The sequence below is a fragment of the Somniosus microcephalus genome, chromosome 5, assembly GCF_052327205.1.
Source record: "Somniosus microcephalus isolate GS21.2 chromosome 5, FLI_Smic_1.0, whole genome shotgun sequence".
In the NCBI taxonomy this organism is placed as follows: domain Eukaryota; kingdom Metazoa; phylum Chordata; class Chondrichthyes; order Squaliformes; family Somniosidae; genus Somniosus; species Somniosus microcephalus.
In genome coordinates this window covers 285,228,952-285,244,306 of record NC_140991.1, presented here as the reverse complement: position 1 = coordinate 285,244,306, position 15,355 = coordinate 285,228,952, and the positions used below count along the sequence as shown (strand labels likewise).

Here is a 15,355-nt window from a genome sequence, read left to right as displayed (position 1 = left end):
TTACATTGAGGGTCAAAGAAAGGTTTGCAGAGTTTTATTTTGGTGAATGTACTAAAGAAGAAGACAGGCCTTTCACGACCTCAGGACGTCCCAAAGCGCTTCACTGCTAATTAAGTACTTTTGAAGTGTAGTCACTGTTGTAATGTAGGAAACGCGGCAGCCAATTTGCGCACAGGAAGCTCCCACAAACAGCAATGAGATCAGTGAGATGAGACGGCACCTCCGACAGTGCAGCACTCCCTCCGTACTCTGGGAGTGTTGGCCTGGACTATGTGCTCAAGTCTCTGGAGTGGGGCCATAGTTATTTAACTCCTTCAGGGGAATTAATGAGCTGGATTAATTCATAATGGTGCAATTTGTATTTTATACGGTGCGGGCTCAATGGGTCAGATGTTGCTTGTGTGCTATTGAACTAAGTTAGTGGAGACTTGCGCCACCAGCCTTATTAAATGTCGTTCTTTCTTTTATTAAATGTCCAGGTCTCCTCACTAATCTGTGGTAACTGGAGCAGTACATAGAAACATAGAAGATAGGAGCAAGAGTAGGCCATTCGGCCCTTCGAGCCTGCTCCGCCATTCAATGAGATCATGGCTGATCATCCAAATTAAGTACCCTGTCCCTGCCTTCTCCCCATATCCCTTGATCCCTTTAGCCTTAAGAAATATATCTGATGTGCCTCAATAATTCCGAGACTCGAAGTTAGCAGAACAAAAACAAGGCTTTTATTAACTTAGAAAGTAACACGTAAGAGAGAGAGATGTCTTCCTTCTGGAGACTGAGGCCAGACTGAAGCTAGCTTACAAACGGGGCCAGGTATGGGCGGAGCCCTACACACAGCACATTCCAATAAACAATACAATGAGGACTGGGGGAAGGGAAATGACACTGAAACCGACCACAGTCACAGGCAGTGATGAATGGAATATTTCATCACATTCACCCCTTCTATAGATTTAGTCTGTTCGGGGGTTTGATAGTCCTCTGCGACCGACGTGGCTGTTGCGGTGCCGCGGGTGTCGGCTGGGTGTCCCCGGTAGCCTCCTGGGTCTCTGCCGGGGGTGCCGCCAGGGTTGTTGGAGGGGTAGTTGGTGGGGGTGCCGTTGGTCGGTGTTCTTCCGGGGGTGATGAAAGAGTAGTGGGTGGGCAAGAGTTGCTGTGATCGTCGTTGCCGCTATTGCCATGGTTGTTGTCGATGCCGGCTGGGGCGACGTCTTTTATGGACACAGTGTCCTTCCTTCCGTTGGCGTGCCGGACATATGCGTATTGGGGGTTGGCGTGGAGTAGGTGTATTGGCTCCACGAGAGGGTCCGTCTTGTGGCCCCTCACATGCCTTCGCACGAGTACCGGACCTGGGGTGGAGAGCCATGACGGCATGGATACGCCTGAGGTGGATTTCCGGGGAAAGACAAACATTCATTCATGAGGCGTGGTATTAGTGGCCGTACACAATAGCGACCGTATCGAATGGAGCACATCCGAGAGGACTTCCTGCCAGCGGGAGATAGGGAGGCCCTTGGTCCTTAGAGCTAGAGTGACTGCTTTCCATACTGTCCCGTTCTCTCGCTCCACTTGGCCGTTACCCCGGGGGTTGTAGCTGGTGGTACGGCTCGTGGCGATCCCCTTGGACAGCATGTACTGGCGTAGCTCTTCACTCATGAAGGACGCCCCCCTATCCGTATGGATGTAGCTCGGCATACCGAACAGGCAGAACAGGCTGTTGAGGCATTTAATGACCGTGGCGCTGGTCATGTCTGGGCAGGGGAAGGCGAATGGGAACCGGGAGTATTCGTCCACAATGTTCAGGAAGTAAACATTGCGGTCGACGGACGGGAGGGGGCCCTTGAAATCTAAGCTGAGCCGCTCAAAGGGCCGTGTACCTTTGATTAAGTGGGCTCTATCTGGGCGGTAGAACCGAGGCTTGCACTCAGCGCAAGTGCGGCAGTTCCTGGTCAGGGACCGAACTTCCTCAATCGAGTAGGGTAAGTTACGGGACTTTATGAAGTGGAACAGCCGTGTGACCCCTGGGTGGCAGAGGTCGTTGTGGAGGGTCTGTAGCCGATCCCCGGTGGCGCTGGCACACATTCCTCGTGAGAGGGCGTCAGGGGATTCGTTAAGGGCCCCTGGCCGGTAAATGATGTCGTACTCGAAGGTGGAGAGCTCGATCCGCCACCTAAGAATCTTATCATTTTTAATCTTCCCCCTCTGTTTACTATTGAACATAAACGCTACCGACCGCTGGTCGGTAAGTAGGGTGAAGCGTTTGCCGGCTAGGTAGTGGCGCCAGTGGCGCACTGCCTCCACGATGGCTTGGGCCTCCTTTTCCACGGAGGAGTGTCTGATCTCGGGCCCTTGGAGGGTCCTCGAGAAGAAAGCTACGGGCCGCCCCGCCTGGTTGAGGGTGGCCGCCAAGGCGAAGTCAGACGCATCACTTTCCACTTGAAATGGAGTGTTCTCGTCCACTGCCTGTAGCGTGGCCCGCTCAATATCCTGCTTAATGCTTTTGAAGGCGGCATGGGCCTCAGCAGAGAGCGGGAAAGAGGATGCTTTCAAGAGGGGGCGGGCTTTGTCGGAGTAGTTGGGGACCCATTGGGAATAATAAGAAAATAACCCCAGGCACCTTTTCAGGGCTTTGGGAGTGTTGGGCAGGGGCAGCTCCCGTAGGGGGCGCAATTGGTCGGGGTCTGGCCCGATTTCCCCATTCTCCACCACGCTGCCTAGTATGCAGAGGCGCGTGGTGTTGTAAACGCACTTGTCCTCGTTGTAGGTGAGGTTGAGTTTTTGTGCGGTTTTCAGGAACCTCTCGAGGTTCGAGTCGTGATCCTGCTGGTTGTGACCGCAGATGGTGATGTTGTCGAGGAAGGGGAAGGTTGCCTGCAAGTGGTGGTCATCGACCATGCGGCCCATCTCCCTCTGGAAGACCGAGACCCCATTCGTCACCCCAAAGGGGACTCTGAGGAATTGGTAGAGGCGTCCGTTCGCCTTGAAGGCGGTGTACGGGCGGTCCTCTGGTCTGATAGGGAGCTGGTGGTACGCTGACTTGAGGTCGATGGTAGAGAACACCCGGTATTGGGCGATTTGGTTCACCATTTCTGATATGCGGGGTAGCGGGTAGGCGTCTAGTAGGGTGTACCTGTTGATCATTTGACTATAGTCGATCACCATCCGTTTCTTCTCGCTACCCCTTACCACTACCACTTGGGCGCGCCACGGGCTGTTGCTGCGTTCAATAATGCGCTCTTTCAGGAGCCTGTCTACCTCGGTCGCGATAAACCGCCTGTCCTCCCAGCTGTACCTCCTGCTTTTGGTCGCTATTGGCCGGCAGTTAGGGGTAAGGTTCGCGAATAGCGAAGGCGGCTTTACCTTCAGGGTAGCCAGACCGCACACTGTGAGGGGCGGCTGGGACCCACCGTACTTGAGCGTGATGCTTTGGTGGTTGCACTGGAAATCCAGGCCCAAGATCACGCTCGCACATAGGTTCTTCATGATTAATACTTTAAAATTATCATATACAGTTCCGTTAACGCCCAATTGTACCGTGCAGTAACCCAGAATGGTCGATGTCTGGGTTTTGTCAGCCATAGAGATGGTACCCTGAGTAGGGACCACCTTTAGGGAGAGTTGTTGTGCCAGTTCTGGGTGGATAAAGCTCTCCGTGCTTCCACTGTCAATTAAGCATTTAACCCGGCACCCGTTTACCTCGATGTCCACCATTGATCTGGATAGCGGGTGCGGCCTGGTCTGGTCCACTGTGACCGATGCCACTGTAGGGCCCTGATCGATACAAGATGGCGTCCACGCTGTCTGCTCACAAGATGGCGGACCCCACGAGGTCGGGCAAGATGGCGTCCAAGATGGCCGCTCCCACGGCGCACACGCGGCGGTGGCGGGTTTTCCGGCGGTTGGTTTTCCGGCGGGGTTCCCTCTGCACACCTTCCCGAAGTGCCCCTTCTTACCGCACTTAAAGCAGGTGGTGCCTTTCGCCGGGCACAGGTTTCTGGTGTGCTTTGGCTGCCCGCAGAAGTAGCAGTTGGGTCCCTGACGCGTCGCGGCTGTCGTAGGGCTTCTGGGGGAGAGCGGGGCCCAGCCGGTGTCGGGCTGTCGGGCGGGGAAGATGCCTTCCAAGATGGCGGCGCCCTCGGTGCACACGTGGCGGCGTGGACGGCGCGGGCTGAAGAGTAGGCGTCCGAGTTTCTCTGGGCCACATCCAGGGATCGCACGGTGTCCGCAGCCTGTTTCAGGTCCAACCCCGTTTTTTCCAGCAGTCTTTGCCGGATGTAAGTGGGGCTGAGGCCTGTGATGAAGGCATCGCGAACAAGCTCATCAGTGTACACTGCGGCTTTTACATCTCGGCACTTGCAGTCTTTGCCAAGCATTTTCAGGGTGCTTAGGAACTCCTCCACCGATTCCCCAGGTCGCTGTGCGCGGGTAGCGAGCAGGTGCCTAGCATACACCTCATTCGTAGGCTGCTGGTAATGCGCCTTTAAGATGTCGCAGGCGGCCAGGTACGTCTCGGAGTCTTGGATGAGGGGGTAAACCCGGTGGCTAACCCAATTCTGCAGAATTCCGAGTCTCATTCTCGCAGCGTCCGTAGCGTCTTTGACGGCTGCGGAATTGTCCAGGAAGAATTCCATACACTCAAACCAGTGTCCGAAGCGTGCTGATGCGTCCGGAGCATGTTGATCCAAATCCAAACGTTCGGGTTTCAGGAGTTGATCCATAGTGTTGAAAAATAAGTTAATAAAATTGATGTGCCTCAATAATTCCGAGACTCGAAGTTAGCAGAACAAAAACAAGGCTTTTATTAACTTAGAAAGTAACACGTAAGAGAGAGAGATGTCTTCCTTCTGGAGACTGAGGCCAGACTGAAGCTAGCTTACAAACGGGGCCAGGTATGGGTGGAGCCCTACACACAGCACATTCCAGCACATTCCAGTATACAATACAGCACATTCCAGTACACAATACAATGAGGTCTGGGGGAAGGGAAATGACACTGAAACCGATCTCAGTCACAGGCAGTGGTGAATGGAATATTTCATCACAATATCCAACTCTTTTTTGAATATATTTAATGAACTGGCCTCCACCGCCCTCTGTGGCAGAGAATTCCACAGGTTCACCACTCTCTGGGTGAAGAAATTATTCCTCATTTCAGTCCTAAATGGCTTACCCCTTATCCTTAGACTATGACCCCTGGTTCTGGACTCCCCGGCCATCATAAACATCCTTCCTGCATCTAGTCTGTCCAGGCCTGACAGAATTTTATAGGTTTCGATGAGATCCCCTCTCAATCTTCTAAACTCCAGTGAGTATAAGCCCAATCGACACAATCTCTCCTCATACGTCATTCCCGCCATCCCAGGTATCAGCCTGGTAAATCTTCGCTGCACTCCTTCCATGGCAAGAACGTCCTTCCTCGGGTAAGGCGACCAAAACTGCACACAATACTCAAGGTGCAGTCTCACCAAGGCCCTGTACAACTGTAGCAAGACATCCTTGTTCCTGTACTCGAACCCTCCCGCTACGAAGGCCAGCATACCATTTGCCGCCTTAACCGCCTGCCACACCTGCATGCTTACCTTCAGCGACTGGTGCACAAGAACACCCAGGTCTCTTTGCACTTCCCCTTCTCCCAATCTATTGCCATTCAAATAATAACCTGCCTTCCTGTTTTTGCCACCAAAGTGGATAACCTCACATTTATCCACATTATAGTGCATTTGCCATGTTTCTGCCCAATCACCCAATCTGTCCAAATCGTACTGGAGTTTCACGACATCCTCCTCACAGCTTACCCTCACACCCAGCTTTGTGTCATCTGCAAATTTGGAGATATTACATCCAATTCCCTCGTCCAGATCATTAATATATATTGTGAACAGCTGGGGTCCTAGGACCGATCCTTGCGGTACCCCACTAGTCACTGCCTGCCACTCGGAAAACGACCCGTTTATTCCAACTCTTTGCTTTCTGTCCGCCAACCAGTTCTCTATCCAAGTCAATACCTTGCCCCCAATCCCATGTGCCTTAATTTTGCATGCTAATCTCTTATGTGGGACCTTATCGAAAGCCTTCTGAAAGTCCAAATACACCACATCCACTGGTTCTCCCTTATCTATTTTACCAGTTACATCCTCAAAAAATTCCAGTAGATTAGTCAAGCATGATTTACCTTTTGTAAATCCATGTTGACTTTGTCCGATCCTGTCACTGCTTACCAAGTGCTCTGCTATTACATCTTTTATAATAGATTCTAGCATTTTCCCCACTACCGATGTCAGGCTTACCGGTCTATAATTCCCCGCTTTTTCTCAACCACCTTTTTTGAATAGTGGGGTAACATTAGCTACCCTCCAATCCATGGGTACTGTTCCAGAGTCTATCGAGTTCTGGAAGATGACCAGCAATGCATCTACTATTTCTAGGGCCACTTCCTTAAGTACCCTGGGATGTAGATTATCAGGCCCTGGGGATTTATCGGCCTTCAGTCCCATCAATTTTCCTAACACCATTTCCCTACAAATACTGATTTCTTTCAGTTCCACCCTTTCATCAGGCCCTATGTTCCCCGGCATCTCTGGGAGGTTATTTGTGTCCTCCTTTGTGAAGACAGAACCAAAGTATGAATTTAGTTGGTCTGCCATTTCTTTGTTTCCCATTATAAATTCCCCTGATTCTGACTGTAAGGGGACCTACGCTTGACTTCACCAATCTTTTTCTCTTCACATATCTATAAAAGCTTTTACAGTCAGTTTTTATGTTCCCTGATAGCTTACTCTCATATTCTATTTTCCCTTTCTTAATTAATCCCTTTGTCCTCCTTTGTTGAATCCTAAACTGCTCCCAATCCTCAGGATTATTGCTTTTTCTGGCCAATTTATATGTCGTCTCCTTGGATCTTATGCTATCCCTAATTTCCCTTGTTAGCCACGGTTGAGTCACCTTTTTTGTTTTATTTTTATGCCAAACTGGGATGAACAAATTCTGTAGCTCATCCATTCGGTCTTTGAATGTTTGCCATTGCCTATCCACCGTCAACGCTTTGAGTGCATTCCCCAATCAATCCTACCCAACTCGCTCCTCAGACCATCGTAGTTTCCTTTATTTAAATTGAGGACCCTAGTCTCTGAGTCAACTACTTCATTCTCCATCTTAATGAAGAATTCGATCATATTATGATCGCTCAGACCCAAGGGGCCTCGTACAACAAGATTGCTAATTAATCCTTTCTCGTTACATAATACCCAGTCTAAGATGGCCTGATCTCTGGTTGGTTCCTCGACATATTGGTCCAGGAAACCATCCCATAAACACTCCAGGAATTCCTCCTCCACAGTATTGTTACTAATTTGGTTGGCCCAATCTATATGTAGATTAAAGTCACCCATGATGACTGCTGTGCCCTTATTGCACGCTTCTTTAATTTCCCTTTTAATGCCATCCCCAACCTCCGCCTTACTGTTGGGAGGTCTATATACCACTCCCACTAATGGTTTTTTCCCCCTTAGTATTTCTCAATTCTACCCATACAGATTCCACATCATCAGAGCTAATATCCTTCATTACAATTGTATTAATCCCTTCTTTAACCAGTAATGATACCCCACCTCCCTTTCCTTTTTGCCTATCTTTCCTGAATATCGACTACCCCTGGATGTTGAGTTCCCAGTCTTGACCATCCTTGAGCCACGTTTCCGTAATCCCAACCAAATCATATTCGTTTACCTCTATTTGCGCAGCCAATTCATCCACCTTATTACAAATGCTCCTCGCATTAAGACACAAAGCCTTCAGGCTTGTTTTTTTAACGCTCTTAGACCTATTAGAATTATTATTTACTGTGGCCATGTTTGATTTAAACCGTTGATTTCTCCGATTGCCACTTTTGTTTTTCTCCTTCCTATCTTTTGCTTTTATCCCTGTTTCCCTTTCCTCTGTCTCCCTGCTCAGGTTCCCAACCCCCTGCCATTTTAGTTTAAACCCCCCCCCCCCCCGAACAGTGCTAGCAAACCTCCCCGCAAGGATATTTGTCCCGCTCTGGTTCAAGTGCAACCCGTCCGACTTGTACAAGTCCCACCTTCCCCAGAAGCAGGCCCAGTGATCCAGGAAACTAAAGCCCTCCCTCCTGCACCAACTCTTTAACCACACATTCATCTGCTCTATCCTCCTATTCCTATACTCACTAGCACGTGGCACCGGGAGTAATCCAGAGATTACAACCTTTGAGGTCCTGCTCTTTAATCTGCTACCTAGCTCCCTAAATTCTTGCTGCAGGACTTCATCCCTCTTCCTACCCATGTCATTGGTCCCAATGTGAACCACGACCTCTGACTGTTCACCCTCCCCCTTCAGAATGCCCTGCAGCCGTTCAGTACATCTCTTATCTTTCATCCAACTGTTACCAATATTTATCCTCATAATATACTTGACGAAATTTAATTTACATAGAATTACATGGAACTTGCAGCACAGAAACAGGCCATGCGTTTATGCTCCACACGAGCCTCCTCCCACCCCGCTTCATCTAACTGTATCAGCGTAACCACCTAGCTTTCTCTTAAATGCATCTGTATTTAAGGGGAATCTAGAAGGTTATGCTGATTCGCCTCAACTACTTGTGGTAGCAAGTTCATATTTGTACCACTCTCTGGATAAAGACGTTTTTCCTAAATTCCCTATTGGATTTATTAATGCCTATTTTATATTTATAGCCCTTAGTTTTGGTCTCCCCCACAAGTGGTAACATCTTCTCTACGTCTCTCCTATCAAACCCCTTCCTTAATTTTATAGACCTCTATCAGGTCACGCCTCCGCCTTTTCTCTTTTTTTCCTAGAGAAATGAGCCCCAGCCTGTTCAGCCTTCCTGATAGTTACAACCTCTCAGTTCTGGTATCCTCCTTGTAAATCTTTTTTTGCACCTTATCGGGTGCCTCTATATTCTTCTTTATAATAGTGACCAGAGTTCCTTTTCTCCTTTGTCCAAACAATACCCTACACTTTGTGACTGCGACAGAAAATACTTTGCTGCTCGGCTGTCGGCCAAATTTAGTTTCCGAATACCTTTGCCCATTAATGAATGAGCAATTGGAAATGCCAATCCATTACACGTGACCACTTTTCAGCCAGTGAGGCTTTAAGATTTTCCATAAAGGTTCTAAAATGTATGTGTGGATAGATTATATTTAATATGTATGTACCAACTGGAATTTGTTTAACTTGGAGACTTGCAAGCATAACCCTTGGTCTGCATTTACTTGTCAAATCTGCTTTTCCAGTGTTCAGTCGGTCAGTTCAGTCAATACACCATGAGCGGTATTTACGCCACTAACCAAGCTGCAACAGTCACAGAAGTATGATGAACTTAGCAGCTTAGAGTTAAGCCTGTTCTTTCTGGAGTGTAAAGTAGTTAACCACAGGAAGAATTCCTTTCATGCCCTTCCACATACTTAGCTTGGAAATGGATGTGAGGCTCTTCCCGTTTAGTACAAAAACAATAATGGTACGCATCGAGATCCCAGCTTAATGTTCCTGCAAACTATTGTTACTTTCCTCTCTAAATAAGGTCGAGGTGTCTGCCTTGGCTCAGTGGGTAGCACCCTCGCCTCGGAGTTAGAAGGTTGTGGGTTCAAGTCCCACTCCAGAGACTTGAGCATTAAATCTAGGTTGACACTCCGGTATACTACTGAGGGAGTGCTGCACTGGTCGAAGGTGTCATATTTCAGATAAGACGTTAAACCAAGGCCCCATCTGCCCCCTCAGGTGGATGTAAAAGATCCCATGGTAATATTTTAAGAAGAGTAGGGAGTGCTCCCTGGTGTCCTGGCCAATATTTATCCCTCAACCAACATCATTAAAAACAGATCATGAGATAATCTGGTCATTATCACATTGCTGTTTGTGGAACCTTGCTGTGCACAAATTAACTGCTATTTTCCTATATAACAGTGACTACACTTCAAAAGTTTTCCTTTGTAAAGCATTTTTAGGACTTTAGTCGTGAAAGGCTCTATATAAATGCAAGATCATTTTTTTATTTCAGGTTTTTATGAAGCACGGTTTTGGCAAACTGTCAACATTATAATGTGTTTCCACTCTAGCCATCCATTTTTCTTGGAGGAGATGGAGATTGGGGAGGGTGGGGTGGGCGTGAAGAGGTATTAGCAAAGAAATGTGTGACCTGTTGGAGCAACTTTCACCTCCGATCTGTCATTGTAGGTTTCAGTTGATGAAGTACAAATACCAAACCCAGTGCAGATGTTAGTATAATTGGTTAAACCTGTCTAGTGCTGGTATATTTTATGCTGGTAATGGCAACACCGTGACCTTTGGTTACCATTTTACTAAGACTGTTGATGTCTCAACAGATGCCTTGCACATGGACTGTTTTATGAATTGAGGTACAGATCAGTCATGACCTGATTGAATGGTGGAACAGATTTGCGGAGCTGAACGGCCTTTTCCTGTTCATTTGTTGCAGCTAGTAGGATCGGTCAACATTGTAGTTGTGTTCAACAGAAAATGCTGGGAAAAACTCAGCAGGCCAGGTAACATCCGTGGAGAGAAAATAGAGTCAACGTTTCAGGTGAACCCTTTGTCAAGACTAAAGAAGCACAGGAAATGAAATAGATTAAGAGGCCAGGCTGGGAGAGAACAAAAGAGAAAAGAGACATTAAGAGGTATTCAAAACGGGACGAGATGGTGATAGGACTAGTGGAGACAAAAAAGACGGCTCTAGATTAGGTGTGAAATGTGCTGGCAGAATGGGAGACAGTTGCCATGTGGGAGAGAGGAAAAAAAAGAAGGGGGTGGGGGGGGGCGGGGAAAGGCCAAAACAAAAGTGTGGATAAAACATATAAGTAAAAATGTAATAGGGGCCGAGGTTATGATCTGAAATTGTTGAACTCAATATTGAGTCCGGAAGGCTGTAAAGTGCCTAATCGGAAGATGAGGTGCTGTTCCTCGAGTTTACAGTGAGCTTCCATGGAACAATGCAAGAGGCCGTTGGGGAGACCAAACGCAGATTGGGCGACCGCTTTGCAGAACACCTCCGTTCAGTCCGTAAGGGTGACCCCGAGCTTCCGGTCGCCTGTCATTTTAATTCACCGCCCCATTCCCACTCGGACCTCACTGTCCTTGGCCTCTTTCATTGTTTCACGGAAGCTCACCATAAACTCGAGGAACAGCACCTCATCTTCCGATTAGGCACTTTACAGCCTTCCGGACTCAATATCGAGTTCAACAATTTCAGATCATAACCGCGGCCCCCATTACATTTTTACTTATTTTTTATCCACACCTTTGTTTTGGCCTCCACCCCCCTTTTTTTCCTCTCTCTCCCACATGGCAGCTGTCTCCCATTCTGCCAGCGCATTTCACACCTAATCTAGAGCTGTCTTTTGTCTCCATTAGTCCTATCACCATCTCGTCCCGTTTTGAATACCTCTTAATGTCTCTTTTCTCTTTTGTTCTCTCCCAGCCTGGCCTCTTAATCTATTTCATTTCCTGTGCTTCTTTAGTCTTGACAAAGGGTTCACCTGCAACGTTGACTCTATTTTCTCTCCACGGATGTTGCCTGGCCTGCTGAGTTTTTCCAGCATTTTCCGTTGTTATTTCGGATTTCCAGCATCTGCAGTATTTTGCTATCATTGTAGTTGTGTTCACTTGTTTTAAGAAGAAGACAACTTGCATTTATATAATGCCTTCCACAACCACCGGATGTCTCAAAGCGCTTTACAGCCAATGAAGTACTATTTGAAATGTAGTCACTGTTGTAATGTGGGAAACGCGACAGCCAATTTGCGCACAGCAAGGTCCCACAAACAGCAATGTGATAATGACCAGATAATCTGTTTTTGTTATGTTGATTGAGGGATAAGTATTGGCCAGGATACCGGGGATAACTCCCCTGTGTTATTAATACTGATAGATGCCTCAAAGTTCTGGGTGAAGTTTGTTTCCTAGCTATTTTATCTCATCAGTTTTACTTGGATATCTGTGTTATTAATCGCAGTTAGATGTCCAAAATTTGAAGTGAAATGGATTTTATTAGTTTCCTGCACCAGTGATTTTGTGCATTTTTTTTTTGGGGGGGTGGGGGGGGTTCCAAGCCAACCACATCATTGTATTTTGATATCTGATAGAGGTTGGACAGTGAGCTGTTTGCTCAGTATGCAATGAAATATTGTGATTCTCATCACCTCTTGCCTTGGAAGCAGTGGAGGGTGGGCGAAAGTAGAGATGAAATGGATTAATGTTGGCTGCTCAACATTTGTCATGGGAGGAGGAGGCCGGTGCCCATTCGTCACTGAATAACTTCCACTTGTGTGTTTGCTCTTTTTCTTTGCCAGAAATGTGCTGCTCTGAAATGTGCTTGGAACGCTGATGCTCTACTCAATTTTTTTTTTCATGCAAGCGTGGAACGGATGGTTCTTTTCTACCTCACTCCACTAGTAAATCCTAGAAAGCCAACTTAACTCTCTGCTGTTGGGTTTCCCACTTTGTGTAAATGATCCAAAGCTAAACCCCAGATGTCAAGCCGTGCAAAATGAGCTAACGAAGGGACGGACCACAAAGAACTGGCAGTGAGCTCTGGGTCCTGTCACTTTCTGTTGGTTCTTGCATGTTCTCCTGATGCCTCATAGCTCTGGGGCTCTTCCCCAGCTGGTGACCCATCTTTGTCACAGCATGGGGTCAGAATTTTTCAGAAGGTCCTTGGAATGTGTAACAAATCCCTTAAGCTTTATCAGCTATTCTGTATGTACCATGAGCTCTGTGCATGGGCCAAGCACTGAGAATGTTGCTGCAGGAATGTACTCTGATGGCCAGAAATGGAGCGAACATCCTGTTGGAGCTGTTAAATTGTTTCCCACACAGCTTTTTGGACAGATTTGAGGAGTTTATTCCCTGTTCCTCTTTCTTTAAATTAATTAAAACTTGCTTTTCCATGGAGCAGGCTCCCTAGGGAGACGGTGAAAGCAGTTGGCGTTGATTCATTCAAATGCCAATTGGATAGATTTATTTTGGAAAATAACATTTTGGAACACGGTATATGAGTAATTTGAGTCATGACGTGGTAAATGTACCATGCTGGGGAGGAACAGGTGACTTTGGATCTATGGTTCTCAAAGCTCTCCACCGCTGCGGTTTTCCTCGTATCCTGTCTGGGTCTATTGTAGACTAATTGATAGAGATTGTTCGCCATGATTAGTCAACAACTCCATTACTGGATGGGCCTTGCTAATTTTTTGTCCAGCAATGGCGATATTCCTATGTTTCATTGTTCATGTGTGCATTGCTTACTACACCCCAGACTGGGCCCTTCCACACACTGTCCAAGAACTCGATCAATCAGACTGTACAGTTCCAGAATGTTACATAGAATTGCGTAGAACTGACCGCACAGAAACTGACCATTTGCTCCATCTGGTCTATACCAGTGTTTATGCTCCACACGCACCTCCTCCCACTCTTAATTCCCTTTCCCACCCTGCCCCTGTATCCCATCTATTCCCTTCTCCCTCATGTATGCGTCAAGCCTCCCCTTAAATGCATCAATACTATCTACTTCAACCACTCCATGTGGCAGCAAGTTCCACATTCTTGCCTGTGTGTGTGTGTGTAAAGAAATTCTTCCTCAATTCTTTATTTGATTGGTTAATGCCTAACTTATATTTATACCCCTTGGCCTGGACTCCCCCGCAAATGGGAATGTGAGTGCCTTGAAATGGATTCAAGGAGTCTAAAAATGTCCCAAATGTTGCAATAATAGTTTTACTTGGTTATCCATCAATCATTTTGGCTCAAAGTCCCCAGTTGGACGTTTGAGTCCAGCCTGGTTCAAGCTGTCTGCTTGCTTGCTTATCCAGATGAATGGAATGTGTTTTTTTTAAGTTTGGTGCAGGTAAGGTACAATCGGAAACTGCCTGGGTTAGGCACATCAATCTAACGAGCACATTCTTTGCCCATATTCTCTGGCTGCCTGTAGTATGAATTGGTAAAGAATCCAGGACACCATTTTGTGCAGCGCATTTATCCAGAGGAAATGGAATTGAGACGACTTGAACTCCTTTTTAGTTGTCAGCTGTGACTCAATGACTGCGTTCTTCCCTCTGAGTCAGAAGGTTGTGAGTTCAAGCCCCACTCCAGATACTTGAGCACATAATCCAGGCTGACACTTCCAGTTCCAGTACTGAGTGGGTGCAGCAATGTTGGAGGTGTCTTTTGGATGAGATGTTAAACCGAGACCCTTTCTCCCCCCTCGGGTGGATGTAAAATTCTTCCAAAATTCAATAGACCCTGGAACAGTTCCCATTGGATTGGAGGGTAGCTAATGTTACCCCACTATTCAAAAAAGGTGGTAGAGAGAAAACGGGGAATTATAGACCGGTAAGCCTGACATCAGTAGTGGGGAAAATGCTAGAGTCCATTATAAAAGATGTAATAGCAGAGCACTTAGAAAGCAGTGACAGGATCGGACAAAGTCAACATGGATTTACAAAAGGTAAATCGTGCTTGACTAATCTACTGGAATTTTTTGAGGATGTAACTGGTAAAATAGATAAGGGAGAACCAGTGGATGTGGTGTATTTGGACGTTCAGAAGGCTTTCGATAAGGTCCCGCATAAGAGATTAGCGTGTAAAGTTAAGGCACATGGGATTGGGGGCAAGGTACTGAGTTGGATAAAGAACTGGTTGGCAGACAGGAAGCAAAGAGTTGGAATAAACGGCTCTTTTTCCAAGTGGCAAGCAGTGACTAGTGGGGTACCTCATGGATCGGTCCTGGGTCCCCAGCTATTCACTATATATAAATGATCTAGACGAGGGAACTAGATGTAATATCTCCAAGTTTGCAGATGACACAAAGCTGGGTGGGCGTGTGTGCTGTGAGGAGGATGCCGAGAAACTCCAGTATGATTTGGACAGGTTGGGTGATTGGGCAGAAGCATGGCAGATGCTGTATAATGTGGATAAATGCGAGGTTGTCCACTTTGGTGGCAAAAACAGGAAGGCAGATTATTATCTGAACAGCAATAGATTGGGAGAAGGGGAAGTGCAATGAGACCTGGTGTCCTTGTGCACCAGTCGCTGAAGGTAAGCATGCAGGTGCAGCAGGCGGTTAAGAAGGCAAATGGTATGTTGGCCTTCGTAGCGAGAGGGTTCGAGTACAGGAACAAGGATGTCTTGCTGCAGTTGTACAGGGCCTTGGTGAGACCACACCTTGAGTATTGTGTGCAGTTTTGGTCACCTTATCTGAGGAAGGATGTACTTGCCATGGAGGGAGTGCAGCGAAGATTCACCAGACTGATACCTGGGATGGCAGGAATGACATATGAGGAGAGATTGGGTCGATTGGGCT

General features: G+C 47.3%; 1 protein-coding gene across 2 annotated transcripts in view; it reads left to right on the top strand.

The window, feature by feature from the left end:
• nkd2b (NKD inhibitor of WNT signaling pathway 2b) overlaps positions 1 to 15,355 on the top strand; it is a 134,527-nt gene that overhangs the window by 71,628 nt on the left and 47,544 nt on the right. The window lies entirely within an intron of this gene.